The 20,969-nt window shown below is 33.8% G+C and overlaps 1 long non-coding RNA gene across 1 annotated transcript; it reads right to left on the reverse strand.

The window, feature by feature from the left end:
- Window positions 1-158: 158 nt before the first annotated feature.
- LOC136042183 (uncharacterized) lies at window positions 159-7,013 on the reverse strand. The gene is made up of 3 exons (XR_010621195.1): window positions 6,893-7,013; window positions 2,447-2,687; window positions 159-304 (listed from the first exon to the last, which is right to left on the reverse strand). It is a non-coding gene; the product is annotated as an uncharacterized LOC136042183 (long non-coding RNA).
- Between the last annotated feature and the right edge of the window lie 13,956 nt (window positions 7,014-20,969).

Here is a 20,969-nt window from a genome sequence, read left to right on the forward strand (position 1 = left end):
AAAGAGGGATTATTGTGGCTTGATGCATTACACTTTGATGGCCCTTGGCAGCAATGGTGAACAAAAGATAGGAATACATTCAAGATCAAACGGTGAATAATTTCTAAGTGGCAAACAGTCTTTGGGAACTGTAATTCATAGGCAAAGGGTATATTAAACAATCCAGAAACTTCAAATGGGGATTTTAAAGAAATTATTAGAAGTAAAAGATGCACTGAAGGCTGTACTGTTACTGCTGAAAATTGTGTTTAAATTGTCATCTATAACTCAAATCTTCAGAAGGAACAGGGAACAGACCGAGGATCTGAAAGGAATAGAATAAATTAACAAAATTAAATGAATTTACCATGCTAACCTAAAATTAAGGAAAAGTAACTGTAAAATAATAAAAAAAGAAAATAACAAGAATCATGATTCTGAGAATTGATAATAAAACAGTTTTACCTCAAGAGTCCCTAAGAATATAAAAGTAATATTTTTTCATGTCAGATAATTCTAAATCTTTAGAGACAAGAAAGGAGAGTCAGGGATGACGAAGCCCCAGAAAGTTTCTTCTAAAATATTACAAGTTTTGAAAGTTTCTTTTGAAATATTACAAGTTTTGAAATTTTTGAAATCGGATGAAAGTCAAATTTTTTCATTTCTGTTTATTTATTTTTTTGAAATTAGTGTTTTACAACTAACACAAAATCAAAACTTATTTAAACTTTTTTTTCATTTTGAAATAAAATGGATAAGCTTGGTGTCTTTTTGTTTGGTTCTACATTCCCCTCAACATTCCCTAAAATTTCACATTAGTATCCTAGGTCTTTTCGCATATATTCAAGTCAAACATAATTTCCTTTACCAACAATAAATCTTCTATGTAAACAGTAAGTTAAGTGTATAATTTACAGCTTTTAGCCTGGGAGCTGTGATAGATCATATTATTCTCAAAAGGCATAGTTACTAGATCTTTCTACTATTTTGAGCATACTGGCTATCTCAAAATGGCTATTTTTAACCCGATATGACGGTTATATCGATATGACTGTTAATTTAATAGATAATGTTGTCTTAGGTTTGTAGATTTCCTGATAAAATTTTGGGTCTGTAGAAGGGCGCAAGATCTATTCTTTATCCATGGTTGGCATTTACAATTACAGTTTCCCAAAATAAAAATACGGTTTAAACTTGATTTAATCAAGTAAATAATTGGTTATGAAAATGAATTCCGACAGACAAAATATGATTTCAGCATTAATGATAAATAAGAAAAAAAAGAAGCAAAACGTTTAGGCTAACAATGCAGAGTTGTAAGATAAGACTGATTCCTTACAATGAGAGGGAGAAGAGAATTAGTTAATTAACATATCCAGTACATACAGACATCTTTTCTTACTTAGTTAACTTAATTACTGATTTAATTAAGATATTTGCCTAATTAACATATCAAGTACACGCAGAAAAAAATTTCCCATATCGTTTTGTCAAAAGTTTTTTTAAGGTGAAAGTGAATTTTTCTTTTTTTTTTATTAGAATCGAGTGAGGCATAGTCAAAGGGTGAGTAGGGGACTTGGAACAAATAAATTTGTCTTGGGTTTTTAGGGCAGTGTAGTTGAAAAGCACGCAATTTTTGTTTTCCTTTCTTCGAGGTAACCACATTGGCCATCAGTCGAAATAAGATACAAAGGATTTCACTAATTTAATGTTTAAGAACTTTTTAGGATTGCCTACATTCTGTCAAGTATACATAAGAGATGCCAAACAGTGGGCCAAACAACAAAGTTGGTGTTTTATGACCTTTTATAGCCTCTTACTTGACTTATTTTAAATGACAAGAATTAACGATGCCAAGCTTGGTGTATACTAAATGGCGCTGTGCCAAAATTTTACAACCTGCATTGTCATAAAACTGAAAAAGTTATTATCACTGCTTTTATCTGCTGGTTATTATCTTCAATGGTTGTTGCACCAGAGGCGAAGGTATGTCCAAATAATTGATAGAATATATTGACAAGGTTTTGATCATGGTGAGCACCCTATTGAGGAGCAAAAATTAGAAGGGTAAGTGCATCAGCATCCCGTGGATTATAATCGTACAGTTATACCGTAGATATTGAAAAAATAGCGTAATATTTGCTAATTAATTCTCGTGCAGAGCTAATCAAAAATAAATTTGAGGGTAGATATATAAATTGACAAACGTGATATATATAATAATATCACAATAATAATAAAAGAAATAAGAGAGGGGCAAAACAGCCAAAAAGCAAAACAAACTCTTTCAACAATTTACTCATTAAACAGTATGACAGCCATACAGTAGCTCCCCTACCACTCTACTCTCTGCCACCTGACCTCCCTACCACCCCTTCTCCTTACTACCCTCTATCATAACAAACAATCCAAATCAACTTTCAAAATGACTATCCTCTCTCCTCTATAACAAGGAAAATTGAATTACCTATTTTCTGTCTTATTTTAAAATATGTATCCTTTTTTGCTAACAGAAATGATCAAAGGCTGGAGCTTTTGGACCAATAGGACGAATAGCTTCTCTACTTTTTTGTCGCGATGAGGCCGAGTTGGTATGATCTTGGTTTTTACTTTGTCATCTTCTGTTACGACAACTGCAAATTCAATTGAAGGCCCATATGAAGATCCAGATGTTTTTTGAAAAAAATTTGCTGACAATAGAGACAAAACTAAAAACAAAATTGGTCTAAATATATTCCCATTTTTCAACGTAGAGGGAAAAATTACCAATTTGCTTCATAATGTGGGGCAAAATCCAATTTTTCTATTGTTAAAATTAATTTTCCTTTGAAATATTGCAAAACAAAGTAATACTTTAATAAGACAGCGGAAACATAACAAAAGGGGCTGTTTTCACTAATAATAATGAAGCTTGTGATATTTCAACTACACATCCAGAAACCTTTATCAACACATACAAAAAAAGAAAAAAACCAGAAAAATTAAAATGGATAAAAATTCATATAAAAAGGGAACAAACGAACAAGAAGCAAGCAACAACAACTCACATCTTAACAATGTCCAATACAGGTGAAATGAAAGTGAATGTCAAAAGATTCGTGGTATCTATTAAATTGAGTTATTTTATTTTAATCGATAAAATTTTGATTTTGATCTAACACTTTTACCAGCTTTTGATCTAACACTTTTAGACAGCTAGTCATTAACAAGGAAAACAAATTCCTAAATTGTTTCAATTTTTTCCCTAATTTCAAAAATCTTTTTTTTACGTGTCATCATCTTTCCATGGAGGCATTTTTAAAGGAGAGGGAGTTGAATTTTTTGGCATTCTTTAAAAACTATCAGAAATTCTATACAAAATTTTTTTTCATTAATACTTAAAACAAACAAAAAATATTATAAATATATATGAGGGGGCTGCTCACTCCTAAATATCTCGCTCTTTACGCCAAAGTATTTTTTGAAAGTTGAAATGAAAGTTGACTACTTTTAAAAAGGTCCATTGTTCTAATTACATGACTCTTTTGTTTCAGGAGTCATTCTTAGATAATTGAAACCAACAGTCACGCTTTAGCGTAAAAACGAGGCATTGAGGAGAAGAAAACCCCACTCATATACGGAATATTTTCTTTTCGTTTCAAGTTTAGTTTATGAGTGAGATTTTGAAAAGTGAACTCGAGATTCACAGAATATTAGCCATCATGTTTCATCATTCAGCTGTAAAATATGAACTTAAGGAGTTTAAAAATGTTAAAATGTGATAAACTGGACAGTTTGTACCCACTTATAAAAAAGCGCCAACAGTTAAGAAAAAGACGCAAAGAAAACGCTGATTTGCCAACTTTATGTCTAAACAAATAACAGACATCGTTCAGTGGCTATTATTACCTAACAGACAATAATTATTCTTTAGGATATGAATATTTATTCAGAATATTTATTGTTGAAGATTTCCTTTGAGACTTACACTAACATTTACCTAGTGCTTAATAAATCAAGCGATAAACTAGTCAAACAGCACGTGGGAACGAACAGTAAGTAAGGAGTGATCCAGCTCAATAGTAACCAAATCTCCAAAAATTGAATTTTGGTACCAATAAATATATCAAAATAATCGAATCATTATTCTTATTTCAAATATGCAAGTTTCATTAAGTTTATTTTTACCCATCAAAGGCTATAAGGCCGAGAAAAATGTGCCCTATTTTCGAAAAAAAGGGAAAACACACCCTAAAAGTCAGAGTGTCTTAAAAACAAGAATCTTGAACTACTAAATCTGGAACAAAAAAAAAACTACAAAATCTTGAACAAAATTCAAAGTAGTATGCATTGCTTCAAAGTCAACGCAGTAGACGCAAGGTAGTCACTGAGCAACAGTCAAACTGATTAATAAAATATTTCTCAAAGGATATACAGTAAATTTTTCTTTGCAAAGTGAACTTCTCTTAGAATAAAAATTTATTGAATTTTTTCTAGTTAATCCAATGTAACTTAGAGTTTTATAGCTGTTTTGGTAAAAAGGGAGAAGAAGGCAGTGAAAAGTGGATTATGGGTAGTGCCGTCGTGAGTGAGATTATGTTGTTTTGTTTCCAAAGGACTCAGGTGGCTCTGAAGTATACCATATTCATAAGTAGTAATGGTAAAACCGAAAAATGTTTCTGGCCCTATTTAGATCTTTTCATTTTCAGGTGTCTGAACTTTGGTGAGACATGAGCTCAGCAATTCTGGTCGACAATAGTCAAATTCAGATAACTTATGTGACGAGTTCCTCGTATATTAATATATTTAATCTTAAGTAATTAAAATGAAATGCTTTGATGCAAGTTTTCAGCTTAGATTTAAAAACACAGAAATTGGTAAACTATAGGGAATATGAGAAATTACACAGGAAATATAGAACATACAGTTGAAATTGACACAAATTTATATCTCAATTCACTAAACATTTTGTACTTGAAAAAATACGAAGATCAAACTCTCAATTCATCTTTTTCTAATTAATGCATGACATGCATGATTATAAAAATTATAAAAACTTTTATAATTATAAAAACTAATAATTATTATAAAAACTAATTTTATAATTATAAAAACTTTAAATTATAAAAACTTTTTTTATTCAATTTCTGAATATTTTAGAAGTATTGCGGGATTTGATTTTGAATAATCATACATAAATTATTAAAACAAAATTTGCATATTAATTTTGTTTTTTTTGGCTAAATTCCTTTCTCAAAGCTTTGATTGGACGATTTTGATAAAAAGGGGTGGGGAGGGTGCCTAGTTGCCCCCTCCCAATTTTTTGGTTACTGAAAAAGGTCACTAGAATATATAATTTTATTTATGAACGTTTTTATTAGTAATAAATATACATTTACGAATTAACTTACGTAACGAACTTCTATATTCGTATATATTCATTTTGTTTAAGTGGGGATTTGTCCCCTCGTCAGTACCTCGATTTTTACACTAAAGCTCAAATTTTGTTCCAATTCTTTGAGAATGACCCCTGAATCATCAAAGGCCATTTAATTAGAGAAGCTCTTTTGGGACTACTAAAATACTTTAGAGCAAAGAGGCAGGAAAGGAAGAATAAGGTAGTGAAAGTTGGATAGCAGGTAGTGTAATCCAGAGTGAGGTAATGCTGTTTTATTTCCAAGTCAAGTAGAACTGAATTATGTCACCTTCATAAGCAGCAAAGGAATAAACCGAAAAATATTTTACATCTCTTTTTAGATTTGTTCAATTTTGGATGTCTGACCTGGGTTCAGCATTTTCAATTACATGGGTAGTTAATCTGATGTGATATTATGTATTGCAGTAGTTTTTGCAGAAAAGAAGACTGAGGTAGTGAAAGGTGGGTTGCAGGTAGTGTAGTCTAGAATCAGTTTATTTTGTTGAGTTAATTCTGGTTAACTGTAGTCAAATTTAGATGCTTTATGTACTGATATCCTCATATTGCATATATATTTAATCTTAAGTAAATGAAATGAACTGCTTTAATGGAAGGTCCTAGTCTAAATTTTAAAAACACAAAAATTAAGCAGAATTTTGGAATTATGGAGAATATTGGAAATTACGCAGGAATTATAGAAACCTCAGTTGCAATTGACACAAATTTATATCTCATATGCAGTAGATATTTTTCATTTAAACTGGGAGGCAGGATTTTCAACAAAGATAGAACTGTCTGGATGGAATTTGACGGATAGGGGAGAGGGACACCTTACTTTGGATTAAATTTTCACAGAGTTTTTCATGGATGCATTTCATGGAGGGTAAGCAAGATTCACCGGCATTTTTTGAAAAACAAGTATTTTTTAATTGAAAGTAAGGAGCAACACTTGAACTGATTTTAATGTATCTCACAAGTTGACTGTTTTTTGTCTTTCTTTTTTGAAATATTGGTCCAAAAATATGGGGAGCAGGTGTATTCAAATGAAAATACAAAGTTCTAGTGCCTTTTTTTAGTGACCAAAAAGACTGGAGGGCAACTAGGTCTTCTCCCATACCCATTTTTTCCCCAAAATTATCTGATCAAAATTGATCAAAAACTGGACCAGGAAGTTCAATACAATAGAAAAAGAAATAAAAATAGCAAGTTATTGTTACTGGGGCCACATCTGATGAAATTAGACTTACAGATGTTAAATTAAACAATTAGTAGGGAGTTTAGGGGTACTATCCTCCAAAAAAAAGATTGTTTCCCTCTCAAAATGAAGTCTGTAATTGTAATATAACTCACCTGTCTTTTTCATCTGGTTCGTAATAAAATTGGTCCAATTTACAAGACAAAAATGCTCTAAATTGCTAAAAGTACAGCACTCCATTCAACAGATAAGGGATCTTAAATATTTTAACGCACTAATGCGGGAACTCTTTGACACTATTACAGGATAAAAGAAATGCTTACCTCTTTGAGGGTAACTTGTCTAATTCTTTTCCTATCTGTGCTTTGGCATCCTTTTTTTTGCGAGATTGAAAATCAGAGGCATCCGAAAGTTTACGGCCATGGCCAGGCTATAACAAATAATTTTAATCAAAATCATGTGAAAAATGTTGCTGGGAAAAACAAAAATCTTGCAGCTGACAAATTTATTTTTTGCGAAACGAAAGAAAGAGGATAACTGTTTTTAAGGCCATCTTATCTAACTAATAGTAATAAAATATCACGAAAGAGCTAATTCAAACGGAAATTAAAAGTTCTAGTCTGCTATTTCAGTTACCAAAAAGATGAAAAGTAGCTAGGCCCCCTCTCTTGTCCCTTAGCCCCCTAAATCATCCAATAAAATTTTGAGATAGACGTTTTGATCAACTAGGTTAAACAGTCCAATAGCTATGCCTTTGGGAAATGATATGACCCCCACAGCCTTTGGTGAAATATCTTTAATTTATGAAATTGGCCCATTGCTTTCGCATAGTATTTGTTATTGGGAAGTATGCAAACATTGTATGCTTCTTGGAGAAGTGAATTTTCTGCTGGGGAATTTTCCCCAGGAAGAATTTTTCATGGGGAGGAAAGTTTTCGGGGGTGAACTTTTCAGGAAAATTTTCTAGAATTAGTAAATGATTTTTTTTTCATTTGCTTTATTTTTTCTTTACTACTACGGCTAATATTACTACTACTACTATTAATAATTCACTACAGCCCCAAGCCGCCTGAGCCCAAAACAGCTACGCACGCTCCTCCTCCAACCTAATCTATCAAGGCCTCCCTCTTTACACCCTCCCAGAAGTTCCGTTTCCTTTAAATCTTTATTTATGACATCCTCCCAACACAGACAAGGACGACCTGCTTTCCATGTAGCTTCAGACGATTGGCCAAAAAGGACAATTTTTGGCAATCTGTCATGCTTCATCCGCTGACCATGACCTAGCCATCTCAAACTTTCTTTCATTATAACCCTAGAAAGCGGGATTGAACCCCTTTTTTGTACAACCTACTGTTTGAAATAGGGTCAGTCAGCTGGGTACCCAGAACAATCTGTTGGCAATTTCTCTGGAAAACATCTAATAAATATTTGTCTGCTTTTCGGAGCGCCCTTGCTTCTGACCCATATTTGACCACTGTCATTACTGTAGTTTCCAATATTCTAATCTTAGTTTGCAGACTTATCTTTCTATTCTTCCAAACTGTGAAAAAACACCCTGAGCCTTAGCTATTCTACTTTTAATATCTTCACTGCTCCCACCGTCTTTACTAATAATACTACCAAGGTAAGTGAAGCTGCCAACCTGATCAATCTTTTTGTTAGCTAACGTTACCTTTTCATCTTCACTTATTCCTATCCTTAGTGAATTAGTCTTTTTCACGTTAATTTTAAGCCTATTCTAGCACCCTGAACTCGCAAAACCTCTAATAATTCATTCATTTTGCTAACATTTTCATCTAATGTGCTGAAATCATCAGCATAATCTAAGTCCAGAAGCGTTTTTCCTCCCAATTTGATTCCGTGGTCTAAAATTGCCTTTCCTTTGCTCCTTAAGACGAAGTCCATCAAAATGATCCATTTAAAGTGGGATAGAACACAACCCTGCTTAGCACCTGATATAATACAAAACCAGTTGCTAACCTCATTTCCTACCAATTAATCTAAGGTTTCTGCTGCAATTATGTCAAAAATTGTTTAGATTTGGTAGATGTTATTTCTCAAACAATGCCCAACAGAAAAGTTAATAACTGTAACTTTATTTTTTGAATGCTCTCAAATTTAAATTGTGGTTGATTTTTAAATGAGGGCAATATGTCACAACATAACGTTAAACTATCTGTGGCAATACTTTGACTTATCCTGTATCTTTACTTAGACCGCACTATTGTGCTCCCTATGATTTTTTTTTCGACTATATGCGGCCCGCTAATATCAATACTATTTATCAATATAAATCAGCAAACCCAAAAACAAATAAATTTAATAGCAAATCATAAGCAATATTTCAACTATACCTACGTTGCCCTGGCAACGTGAAGTGTTGCGGCCTTTGTCCGGCTTCACCGACTAAAGGGTTGCGAGAGCAACACTTTGGTTTTGTTTCTTCGCTATCGATCAGTAATCACATGATCAAAGGCTATTCCTCAGCGTTGAAAAAAAACAACAACAAAATAGTATCGAAAGAAGGGACTAGATTGACTTTGCAGCCAGTTGAAGATTATCCTTTTCAATTGTTGACATCGTGAGGGATGAAAACTCGGAAAAATATCTTATATAATCTAGTTGGTATCATAAAGCTGTCCCTAACTTTTAAGGATCAAAATTCCATAGATGACATTCTACTAATTATTACAAAACTAACTCATTGTTTTACATTCTCGTTTGTGCTTGTTTCTTCACTATCGGTTAAATGATGTAGTTGTCAGCCTATCGAAGTTTTTAAAACGGTATGTTCCAACAAGAACACAATCAGTTATCACATGACCAAAGGATATTCTCCAGCGTTGAAAAAACAACAACTACAAAATAATATCGAAAGAAGGGACTAAATTGACTTTGCAGCCAGTTGAACTTTTTCCTTTTCAATCGTAGACATCGTAACGGATGAAAACTTGGAACAATATATTATATAATCTAGTTTGTATTATAAAGTTATCCGTAACCTTTCAGGATTAAAATACCATAGGTGACACTAATTATTACGAAACTACCTCATTGTTTTACGTTGTCGTTTGTACCCGTTGCGTAAACACTTAAGTCTGTCAGATTTAAAAAGATTGAATACAATGTGCACCAATTTGCACAAATTTCTAGCCCAAAGTGAACAGACTCTTACTTACAAGTCCCTCTCCCGTGAAAAACATCAAGTTCACCGGAAACAAATAAATGGGTACACCAACTAGCAAAAGTTGCAAACCCCTCATCGCTGAAGATCATTGTAGCCTAGTAGCCGATTATTACTTAGAAGTTCCCTATATGTCTTACCACTGGAACCAAATTGGCTTAACCATCAAATACACCGGAAACAAATAATAGGTACACCAACTAGCAAAATTGGCAAACCCCTCATTGCCAAAGATGATTAGGAGCTAACAGCCGTTTCTCGCCCAAAATGAACCGATTCTTACTTATAAGTCCCTCTCCCGTGATAGGCATCAAGTTCACCGGAAACAAATAAATCGGTACACCAACTAGCATAGTTGCAAACCCCTCATTGCTGAAGTTGACAGTAGCCTAACAGCAGATTATTACTTACAAGTCCCTTACATGTCTTACCACTGGAACCAAATTGGTTTTACCATCAAATACACTGGAAACAAATAATAGATACACCAACTAGCAAAAGTTGCTAACTCCTCTTTGCCGAAAGTGGTTGTTACCTAACAGCCGACTGTTGCATGCAAGTCCTCTATATGTCTCACAATTTGTATCGGCCTAGATTTCGTTTCAGTGTGTACTGTACTACTGAAGTTCTCAAACACTTGAAACTTTAAACTTGTATACCTCATGAAGGAATTTTTGTACCAAAAAATGAATGTAATATACTTTGATCAGCTCATCAAGGGCTATCGACTGCCGTCGAAAAAAAAAGTCTATCTGTCTTAGTCCAAAATTCGATTTTTTTGCCAATGGCCAACTTTCTAACGGCACCACTTAGAAAGGAGCAAAGGATAAGCTCCAATTTCTTTAGCAATGAGACAACTTTTAAAGTTTATTAGGCACATCTGATACCATTTCTCTACCGCAATCCCAAGTCTGAAAAACAAAATAATAAACTCATCTGGAATCACGAACAGAAATGGGTAGAAACAATAGATGGCAGCACTTTATAGATGGCAAACCTCCACAAATCTCAAATAGATGGCAATCCTCCACAAATCTCAAAATAGGGGATATAAGTTATGCCCCTTACCCATTATAAGTATATGTGGTTTTGGGGTGGTCATATAAAGTTCCGAGGGGCCTCATCAGATTCGAAATCAGTAGTTCTAGTGCCCTTTGCAAGAGCCAAAAGTTATCAGAGGGTGACTAGACAATTAGCTACCTTGCATTGCATATTTAGGGAGATTGTCGATTAGTCCTGAATTGGCGAATGAAGCATAAAAATCACCGTGATCAGGAGGACACCGCCTACAAATGCAAGCCTCGATATAAAGCAACTAAAGCAAATAATCCAGGCTCACTTACTGTTTGGACAAGATATTGCTACAGATGGTTCTTAGCCGGATCAGGGGGGATTAATAAAGGAATTTAATAAAAAGGGTTAAATTCCTTGTATTTTCCATTCTCACAATCCTTTCCTTCCAGAGGTCTAAAACCGCTGCTAATTATTACCTCCCTAGATGTCAAAAGATACCATTTCTGATGCTTTCATTGTAAAAATATATTGAAAAAACCCTCAAGGTACATTTTTCTTCCCTTGAGATGTTTGCCAGCCGACACCTCTCAAACTAGTTAATCGAACTCGGGCAAACAGAACTTCATCAGGAAATTAAACTATATCTTGGTTACCTGTCTGACCCTTTATTCATATCCTTGAATAAAACAATTTTCATTTGAACCAAAAAAATGAAAAAAAAACACTCTAATTATTAAATTCCTAAATTTTTAGTGATTTTTATCATATTTTAAAAGTTGAATCAACTTGCTAGAGGTTTAAGATAATATTTTTGTAATCAATACACTTATAATAGTATACAGATTCCCTCTCCCTCCAAAAACGATTATTTGGCCCAAAATTATGGGTAAATGTATGGGTACTTGTATGATATATGCCCTACCTAAAGTTCTTCTGACATATTTTTATGTTGCTCAATCGTAATAAAATATACCGAAATAAGATAAAAATACTTTAGAAACAAACTAGGGCTATATATTTGCACATTAGGGTTTGGGGTGGGGTGCACAATTATTCAGTACATTATGTAGTAAGAATTGCCTTTGTAACTTCATACTGTCCAAATACTTTACCCCCCTCCGCCTGATGTAAAAATATATAGCGTAAATTAGATATTTTCCATCAATTCTGTCACTTATTTTTGTCTTGTCTCACGCTAAGCTGACAGAAACTAAGGAAAACAAGAGCCAAGAGCTCATATAGCAATTTTGATGAAGTCGGCACCTAGAATTAGATTCGGTACTAGAGTTATTGGTTTCATCATTCTAGGACGTTAAAAAGCACCGAACTCGCCAAAGCACTAGAGATCACCCCAACTCCTCCAAAGAGGGCGGATGCGATCGGGTTGTGTCAATCACGTAGTTAGAACTTGTACTTATTCTTCCCATCAAGTTTCATCCCGATCTCTCCACTTTGAGTGTTTTCCAAGATTCCCGGTTTCTAAATAATCTGTTTCCCCCTCCGAACCCCTATGTACCCAGATCCGATGCAAAGTGAAAATGGAGCATCTGAGACATAAGATCTTTCTGTTTGTCAAGTTTCATTAAGATCCAATCTCCCATTCGTAAGATAAAGATACCTCAATTTTCACGGTCTCCAAAATTTCTGGTTTCCCCCTTCAGCTCCCCCCAATTTCACTGGATTTGGTTGTGATTTAAAATAAAAGCTTAAAAGCACAAGATCCTTCTAAATATCAAATTTCATTGAGACCCTGATCACCCCTTCGTAAGTTGAAAATACGTCATTGTTTCTATTTTTTTCGAATTACTCTCTCCCCCCCAACTCACCCAAAGAGACCAGATCTGGCACGATTATGTCGGTCACGTATTTTGGACATGTGTTTATTCTTACCACCAAGTTTCATCCTGATCATTCCTTTTTAACCGTTTTCCAAGATTTCCAATCCCCCCAATGCAGCAGAATCCGATCGGGATATAAAATAAGAGATATGAGTTACGAAATCCTTCTAAATATGAAATTTCGTTAATATCCGATCACTCATTCGTAAATCAAAAATACCTCATATTTTCTAATTTTTCCGAATTAACCCTTCCCCAAAGAGATTGAATCCGTTCCGATAGGTCAATCACGTATCTAGGACTTGTATTTATTTTTCTCACCAAGTTTCATCCCGATCCCTCCACTCTAAGCGTTTCCCAAGATTTTAGGTCCCACCCAACTCCCCCACATGTAATCAGATCTGGTCACGATTTAAAATAAGAGCTCTGAGACACAATATCAATTTATATATTAAATTTCATTAAGATCCAATTACCCGTTCTGAAGTTAAAAATGCTTAATTTTTTCTACTTTTTTCGAATTAAACGTCCCCCCTCCAGATGGTCGAATCAAGGAAAAGACTATTTCTAATTTAATGTTGTCTGATCCCTGATACGCCTGCCAAACTTTATCGTCCTAGCTTATCTGGAAGTGCCTAAACTAGCAAAACCGGAACAGACAGACAGACAGACCGACCAACAGAATTTGCGATCGCTGTATGTCACTTGGTTAGTACCAAGTACCATAAAAAACTGATGCTTAACGGAAAACTGAGCATACTTAATTTCTTTTAAAAATATTTATTTAGTATTGACTTGTTGACTTCACTTGATTGACTATTTATTGATACAGTATTGACTTGTTGATTTCATGACCTGTGAAAACCTGCCAAGAGCTTTTTAAATTTGTCTTCTTTTTTCCGAAGCCTACTTTATATTTTTTCTGCTTCTAATCCCTTTTTGTTGCATCGGTTTTGTGTGTTCAGTAAAGAGGTAGTTTTTTCAAAATTTTGCATGCACAAAACACTATGACAAGTCAGTTTATTTGAAACAGTTTTTTCAGCTATATGTTGTGCTAACTCCAAAGCAATAATCTTGTTCTGTTTAAGTTTCAACTTTGCTCTTTACTTTTGTTAAATGTAAAAAAAGAAAAGGTGAGCATCATGATAACTCAAAACAAACAGATATTATTCCTTACATAAAGGAACAGTCCCCCTTTTCAATACCTTGCTCTTTACACCAAAGTTTTTACTACTTTTGAAAAAGCTTCCTGCTGTAATTAAACAGGACTCGTTCTTCAAAATTGGAGCAAACACTTAAACTTTAGCGTAAAGAACAGGTTATTGAGGAGGCGGTTAACCCCTTAATATACGGAATAATTTATGTCAGTTTACATTTTGATGCTGCTCCTTAATTTCAGTTGAAAAATCTTTTTTTTATTCTATTTCTGATCGTTTTCAGAATAATGCCAATAAATCAGGGTCACTTTCCGTGAAAAATTCCTTCCTCTTACGAGAAACTCCTCAGTGAAATTTTTCTTCCACGTATAATTTAACCCCCCCCCCACAGAACTCCCTCCGGACGATTAAATCCCTTAGAAAAATCCCCCCTACTAAAATTCCTTCAGATTTGAAAAAGACTTTAATTTTTAATCTTTTCTTATCACTCTGGAGATCACTTTTTCCCTAAAAATTTTATACGGGAATCCAAAGTTCTTAAAACAGCCCAGGACCATTTTTCCTCAAATATCTTCACATGCGAAATACAGTTAATAAAAAGTTAAACAAGTAAAAAGAATTACGTGCAGGAATTCTATCAAACCCTCAGTTTAAAAATTTCCCCTGGAAAGCTTACCTCCTAAAATTTGCCTTTTCACGAAAACTCGTTGCAATAGAAACCAACTCCCCTCTCCCCACGGACAGTGGGGGTTATGTTGCCCCTACAAGTATAGCTATTAGATTTTACAACAATGTTGAACAAATTGATATCTCTAATTTTGATCAGACGACTTCGAGGAAAAAAAGGTGATGGAGGAGGGCTTCTTACCCTCCAATCTCTTTTGTTACTGAAATACTTTACTAGAATTATTAAGTTCCGCTCCAATGCCGGCTCTTCCGCTCTTCTTGGACCATTATTTTATATGATCAGGCCGGAAGAAAAATAAAATAAATAAAAAAGCATCCATGATCTTTCTTCAAGCAAAAAAAAAATGCGAAATTCCACATTTTCGTATATGGTAGTTTGAAAATTCTACAGAAGGGTTCTTTGATACACTGAATCTAATGGTATGATTTTCATTAAGATTCCTTGACTTTTAAGAGATTTTCTTACCACTTTCAAAAATCATGTAAATTTTCTCAGCCTCGTAGAGATGATGAGTAACACTAAACTTGACGAATTTTATATATTTAGAATCAGCATACATAATAAGTTGATTCTTTTGATATATATCTATTGATGTCAAAATTTTGTTCAATAGAGTTTCCTTTACTATATAGCCGCGTCGCTCCTTGTTTACAGCTCGTTATCACAAACTATTTGATCAGTAAAACTTTATTTTTAAAGAGCTAGATTTTCTTTTGTCTTATTTATTAAAAATATAAACAATAGAGATCGTAAAAGGATCGTTGGCCAAATCAGGCCAAGAAACTAAAAAAGCAAACGTAAGTTTTATTTTTCGAATTTGTTATTAGAATTAAGTTTGGTTTCGTGGCTCTCTTAAACCTTCCATTAGAAAAATCTTTGGTTTTCGCAAAAATTTTTTGATTTTGTCGCAAAATAAAATATATCAGTCAAGACCTCCACTCGGGGTCTAGGTGTTAAAATCTCCCTCCTGGAAAACTACCCCTGGTAGATACACCCCACTCCCTCCCCCATGAAAAATAACCTACTGTAATATACCCCCCTCCCAGAAACATACCCCCCCCTAAAAACAAAAATACATATAAGAGATAAGGAAAGTGGAAAAGAGGAATTTACACACCATTAGTTTCTAAAAAGCTTATAAAAAATCTGCAATTAAATTTTTGTAGAAACAACTTCCATATAAGATTCTGTTATTTTTGGCAGTAGCGGGGCCCAAATTAGAAAAAAAAGAAGAAAAAAGCTAGGAAAAAGAAATGTGGGTGAAAAACATAAAATTAAGCTAAAAAATATGGCACCAAAAAGCTTAAAACGGCTTAGAATTCCTATGAAAGCATAATTGGTTTTGGGGATAGCAGATTCTTACTGTGTAAGTTTTTACGGAAAAGCGTAAAACTATCACAATTCACCTTAATAAATAGATGGAGCTCTTAGCGAACAGAAATTACAACAAATAACTTAGTCAAACTCAAAACGAACAAAGTTTACATGAGTAGGGCTGATAATCCCCATGCCTTATCAAGACCAGAACATAGTTTTCACATTACTAAAATAAAACAAAAACAAATTATCGTAGAATGTCAGTTAGATGTACATATACTGATGTTTATTTATTCCTTCAAGTCTTAATGATTCTTTATCCATTAAATTAAAGAAGTGAAAAAATTTAAAATTTGTTTTGTTGTTAGGAAATTGTAAATCATGTTCTGGTTTTGAGAGGTCATGGGGGTTGTTAGCCGTAGTTATGTTAATTTTTACTCATTTTGATTTTGACTACTTATTTACTGTAATTTCTGTTCATTTTTTATTTATGGGTCGTTTTTTATTATCTGTAAGCAATGACAAAATTATAAATCTTGAAAAGGCACTTAAACTTCTACTATGTGGCTCTGTGATTGTTTTGTAAAGAGGGAGGGAGGGAGATACCTCAAAGGGTATATTTTAAAAGCGAAACATCTTATCTCTCATTAAGCCTTCAAAATTAGGTTTAAATTCAGAATTAGATCTAAGGAAGAGGCAAGGGGAGGTTGGAAGTAGAAACTGATGAATCATCCCCAAAACCGTAACCAGGACTTTTGTTTAGGGGGTTGTTTTTAAAAGGGTACAAAAAACTTTACAGAAACACGGGAAAATATGAAACTAACATTCTATAGGACATTTACTGCCAATTCTCATCCACAGTTCCACCTCACAGTCACTGAAACTTTGGAGGGTGCTTGTTACATCAAAAAGTGACAGTTCTAGTCTTTTTTTATAAGTCGAAAGTGATGCGAGACCAACCAGCCGCAAGGGGAATTTTTGATGGGGGGGGGGTTAAATGGCATGTCTCTTCTGCTCGGCCTTCTTCAGCGCAGAGTAAAAAAAAAAGTACACTTTAAACTAAACAAAACACTAAAACTAAAAGAAAAAAACCCTTTCTAAGCTACGGTGAAAGGGCAACTGAATAAAAAATACGACAGTGAATGTCAATTCAAACTTTCATTTTATACAAATCATTTTCAAAGGTTAATCTCTTACCAGTCATGATATTAACAGAGTTGGATTGCAAAATATGATCTGGTGTACAGATAAAAAGCGATCGGCATTGATAAAAGTCATTGTAAGTGGGAATTCATTATAAATGAGACTAGTTTCACAAGAATCTCCCTTAAGGGTGACCTTTTGATGAATGTAATTTCTGATTTCGGCTGCCGCCCAGAAATCTTGTACGAGACCTTTAACGGGGGCAATAATGGAGACGGTATCAAGTAAAATGAAATGGCGGGTGCTAATATAGACGTTTTGAGCTGAGACGGAATCGAAAGTCTCAGGCCTTGGGTGTAGCCTCCTAGCTTTGCCGATTGAGGACCTGTCTTCCTACAGCCTCTTCCCTAATTGTTGGTGAATTCTCTCTGTCCCGGATTCACTAATAGGCCCACGAGGCCTAAACCTAGGGGCTCAATAAACTATTACTAAGTGATTTTTTCTTAGCAATAACTGGAATGGTGTGATAAATCGTCAAACTGCCAGGTTCAATCCGCCACACTGCTGCTTATTCACAGGAATGTGATTTTAAAACAAAACAGGAATTCTTTGGCTACTTAAAAATTGTCAGGTGTCTCCCAGGAATAGCACTTGAATAATAGGTATAACCTCTCATTAGTTTTTGGCTCATGAGCTGTGTTGTGTGCAGTGCTTCCACTACCCCTAATTTTCAGGATTTTTCCAAAGATCTCGCAAAAACGGAACTACAAAAAACGATTGTGCCTAGAAGTGTAGAAGCTTTAAATACAACAATTGAAAAACCTCTGTAATTTATTTGAATTTTTAAACAATGCACCTCGTTTTGCAATGGATATCCTATAAACTTACTTGAATCCATTATAGAAAAAGGCTAAAAAAAAGATCCCCGATGAAAAGCACCCCCTCAAAAGATAGCATCCTTTCGTCGGTGGTAAGAAAATTTTCATTGTTAAACTTTAATCTATAAGCTTAAATTTAATGACAAACTGGGAAGAATTTTAATAGAACATAATTTTAAATTTAAAAATAAGTGTTTAGTCCTTGGAACTCCCTGTAGATAGGTAATACACATTCACATTATACACAGCAAACCTGAAGGCCAACGATGGCTAAAATGAAAGAAACTGCAAAGAAATTAACAGGCGGAAACAGTGACGTCATTAAGGGGGGATGAGGGGTAGTCCCCCCAAAAATTTGGAGAAAAGATTGTTAATTAGCTTTAAAACTGTTACTAATTTTATGAACTTCGTTCTTTACTTTGAGGTGATAATTATTGTTAATTAATCTGACGTCATATTTAATATAAGAAAAGCGCGAAAAACAGGGATCCATTACACTTCCTAATATGTTCCGCATTAATACTGATAAGAAAATTTCATTAAATTAAAACTACAAGTTTTTTCAACTCAAAATAAGGAGCAACATTAAAGCTCAAAACAAACAGAAATTATTACGTAATTGTGGGGGTGTGCCCCATCATCAATATCTTGCTATTTACGCTAAAGTCCAAATTTTATTCCAATTCCTTAAGGATGACCCTTGAATTTCACGGGTTGTTTAATTAGAATAAATAGCTCTTTTGAAAGTACTAAAATAACTTTAGCTTAAAGAACGAGGTATTGACGAGGGGGCAAATCCCATCACATACAAAATTATTTATGTTTTTTTTTTCAAGGGAAGGCTTAAGAGAGCCACGAAACAAAACTTAATAAAATGCCCAATTTGAAAAATAGAACTTACGCTTACTTTTTAGTTTCTTGGCCTGAGTTGGCCAACAATCTTTTCACAAGCTGTTTTGCGTGTATTTTTAATTAATAATGAATAAATAAAATTCAGTTCTTCAAAGATAAAGTTTTACTGATCAAATAATTCGTGGTAACGAACTGTAAACAAGGAGTGGTGTGGCTATATAGTATTCAGAACAATATTGAACGTAATTTTAATATTAATAGATCTATCAAAAGAATCAACTTATTATAGTGATTCTGAATATACAAAATTCGTCAAGTTTAGTGTTACTCCTCACCTCTACGAGGCTGAGAAAATTTGCATGACTTTTGAAAAATGGTAAAAAAGATCCCTCGAAAGTCAAGAAACCTTAATGAAAATCACACCATTAGATTCAGCATATCAAAGAACCCTTCTGTAGGATTTTCAAAATATTCTACCCCAAAACGAGGAATTTTTTTTCCTGAAGAAAGATCATGGATGCGTTTTATTTTATTTATATTCCGTTATATATGATTTTATTATCATATAAAATAATCGTCCTAGAAGAGTGGAAGAGCCGGCGTTGGAGCGGAACTTACTAATTCTAGTGGCTTTTTCAGTGATGAAAGCGATTGGAGGGCAAGAAGTCCTCCTCCAATACCTCTTTTTCCCTGAAGTCGTCCGTTCAAAATTTGAGAAATTAATTTGTTAGATATAATTGTAAAATCTAATAGTAAAGCACAAATTGTGTTCTGGTCTTGAGAAGGCATAGGGGGTTATCAGCCATACTCATGTTAAATTTTGCTCGTTTTGAGTTTGACTCGGCTATTTATTGTAATTTCTGTTCTTTTTGAGTTTTATTTATTTATTGATAGTGATTTGTAGTATTTTTACGCTTGGAAGATTATTTGACTTTGTTTTTGCTCATTCTTGGCTTAATGGAGCTCTTCGCTTTTCTTTGAAAAACTTGTCTAGTGGAAAAAGTTTTTAAAATTAACTTTTTCATGGAAAAAATATTGTATATATTTTCAGTTTTTTTCTATAAGAATCCATAGTATGGAATGTCATTTATATGTTGGAGAAACTGTTTTAACACTTTTTAATCCTGAAAGCAGTATTTTATAATATAATTTTATAGTCCCTGAAGTTCACCTAAAAAATAAAACTTAATATCATTCCCAAAAGATTATTTCTATACTCTTTGATAGCCTGGATACAACTGCAATATTTTTATTTGTTTAAATTGTAAGAACTGAAGTAGTAATATTAGTATTGCCAAAAGTTTCAACTTAATACCCCAAGTCATTCTCAATATGTTTCTTAGGTGTCCTATGGGCAACCATTTAAAACAATGCCTTTTCATTTATTTCTAAGAGCGAAATTTAGTTTTAAAGTATAATTGGTCAATTGAATATTTGTGGGGGTTAACAAGCTTAGTTTTCCTAAAGACATAGTTGCTGGACCGTTCTACTATGGTGAACAAAATGGCTGTCTCAAAATTTTGACTGGATGCGTTCGGAAAATGAATGGGCGTGAGAGAAGGGCTGCCTTTTCTCTAATTTTTTGTTGCTCTTAAAAATGACACCAGACACTTACACTATAATTGGAGTGCAAGGGGGTGGGGACTTTCCCCTTGATATATTTCTTAAAACATGCTAAACAAGTAAAAACAAGGAGAAAACGTTTTAAATATATTTCGCTTTCAGTAAAGAGCAAATTATGTTCTGGTTTTGATTAGGCATGGGAGTTGTCAGACCAACTCATGTTGATTCTTGCTCGTTTTGAGTTTGACTCGGTAATTTATTATATGGTTTAAATAAAGAAAATACTCTTAAAATGTATCAAATATTTTGACTATAATAAACTGAAAATTCTTAAAACTTAAAGGAATATATTTCAATATATGTATTTTAAACTAACGATCCACATCCTTTTATTTTTTTTATTAAATTGCAAATTATTTTCTGGTCTTAAGAAGGTCTTTTATTTTTTTTTATTAAATTGCAAATTATTTTCTGGTCTTAAGAAGGTATACGGTTTGTCAAAGACATAATTTCGAGACCTTTCAGCTACTCTGAACAAAAGGGCTATATCAAAATTTTGATTACATGTGTTTAGGGAATTGATAGGCGTGGAGGGGAGGGCTATCCTTCAATAACTTTTTACTAATAAAAAGGGCACAAGCTCTTTCAAGGTCCAATTGAATGAGCCTTTTTTGGAGTATCCACTACAGCAAATGGCCATCTCAAAATTTCTACCAGATACATTTCGGGAGAATACGGGGTGCAGTGGGGGGGGGGGTATTCA

This window comes from Artemia franciscana, unplaced genomic scaffold, assembly GCF_032884065.1.
Source record: "Artemia franciscana unplaced genomic scaffold, ASM3288406v1 PGA_scaffold_74, whole genome shotgun sequence".
In the NCBI taxonomy this organism is placed as follows: domain Eukaryota; kingdom Metazoa; phylum Arthropoda; class Branchiopoda; order Anostraca; family Artemiidae; genus Artemia; species Artemia franciscana.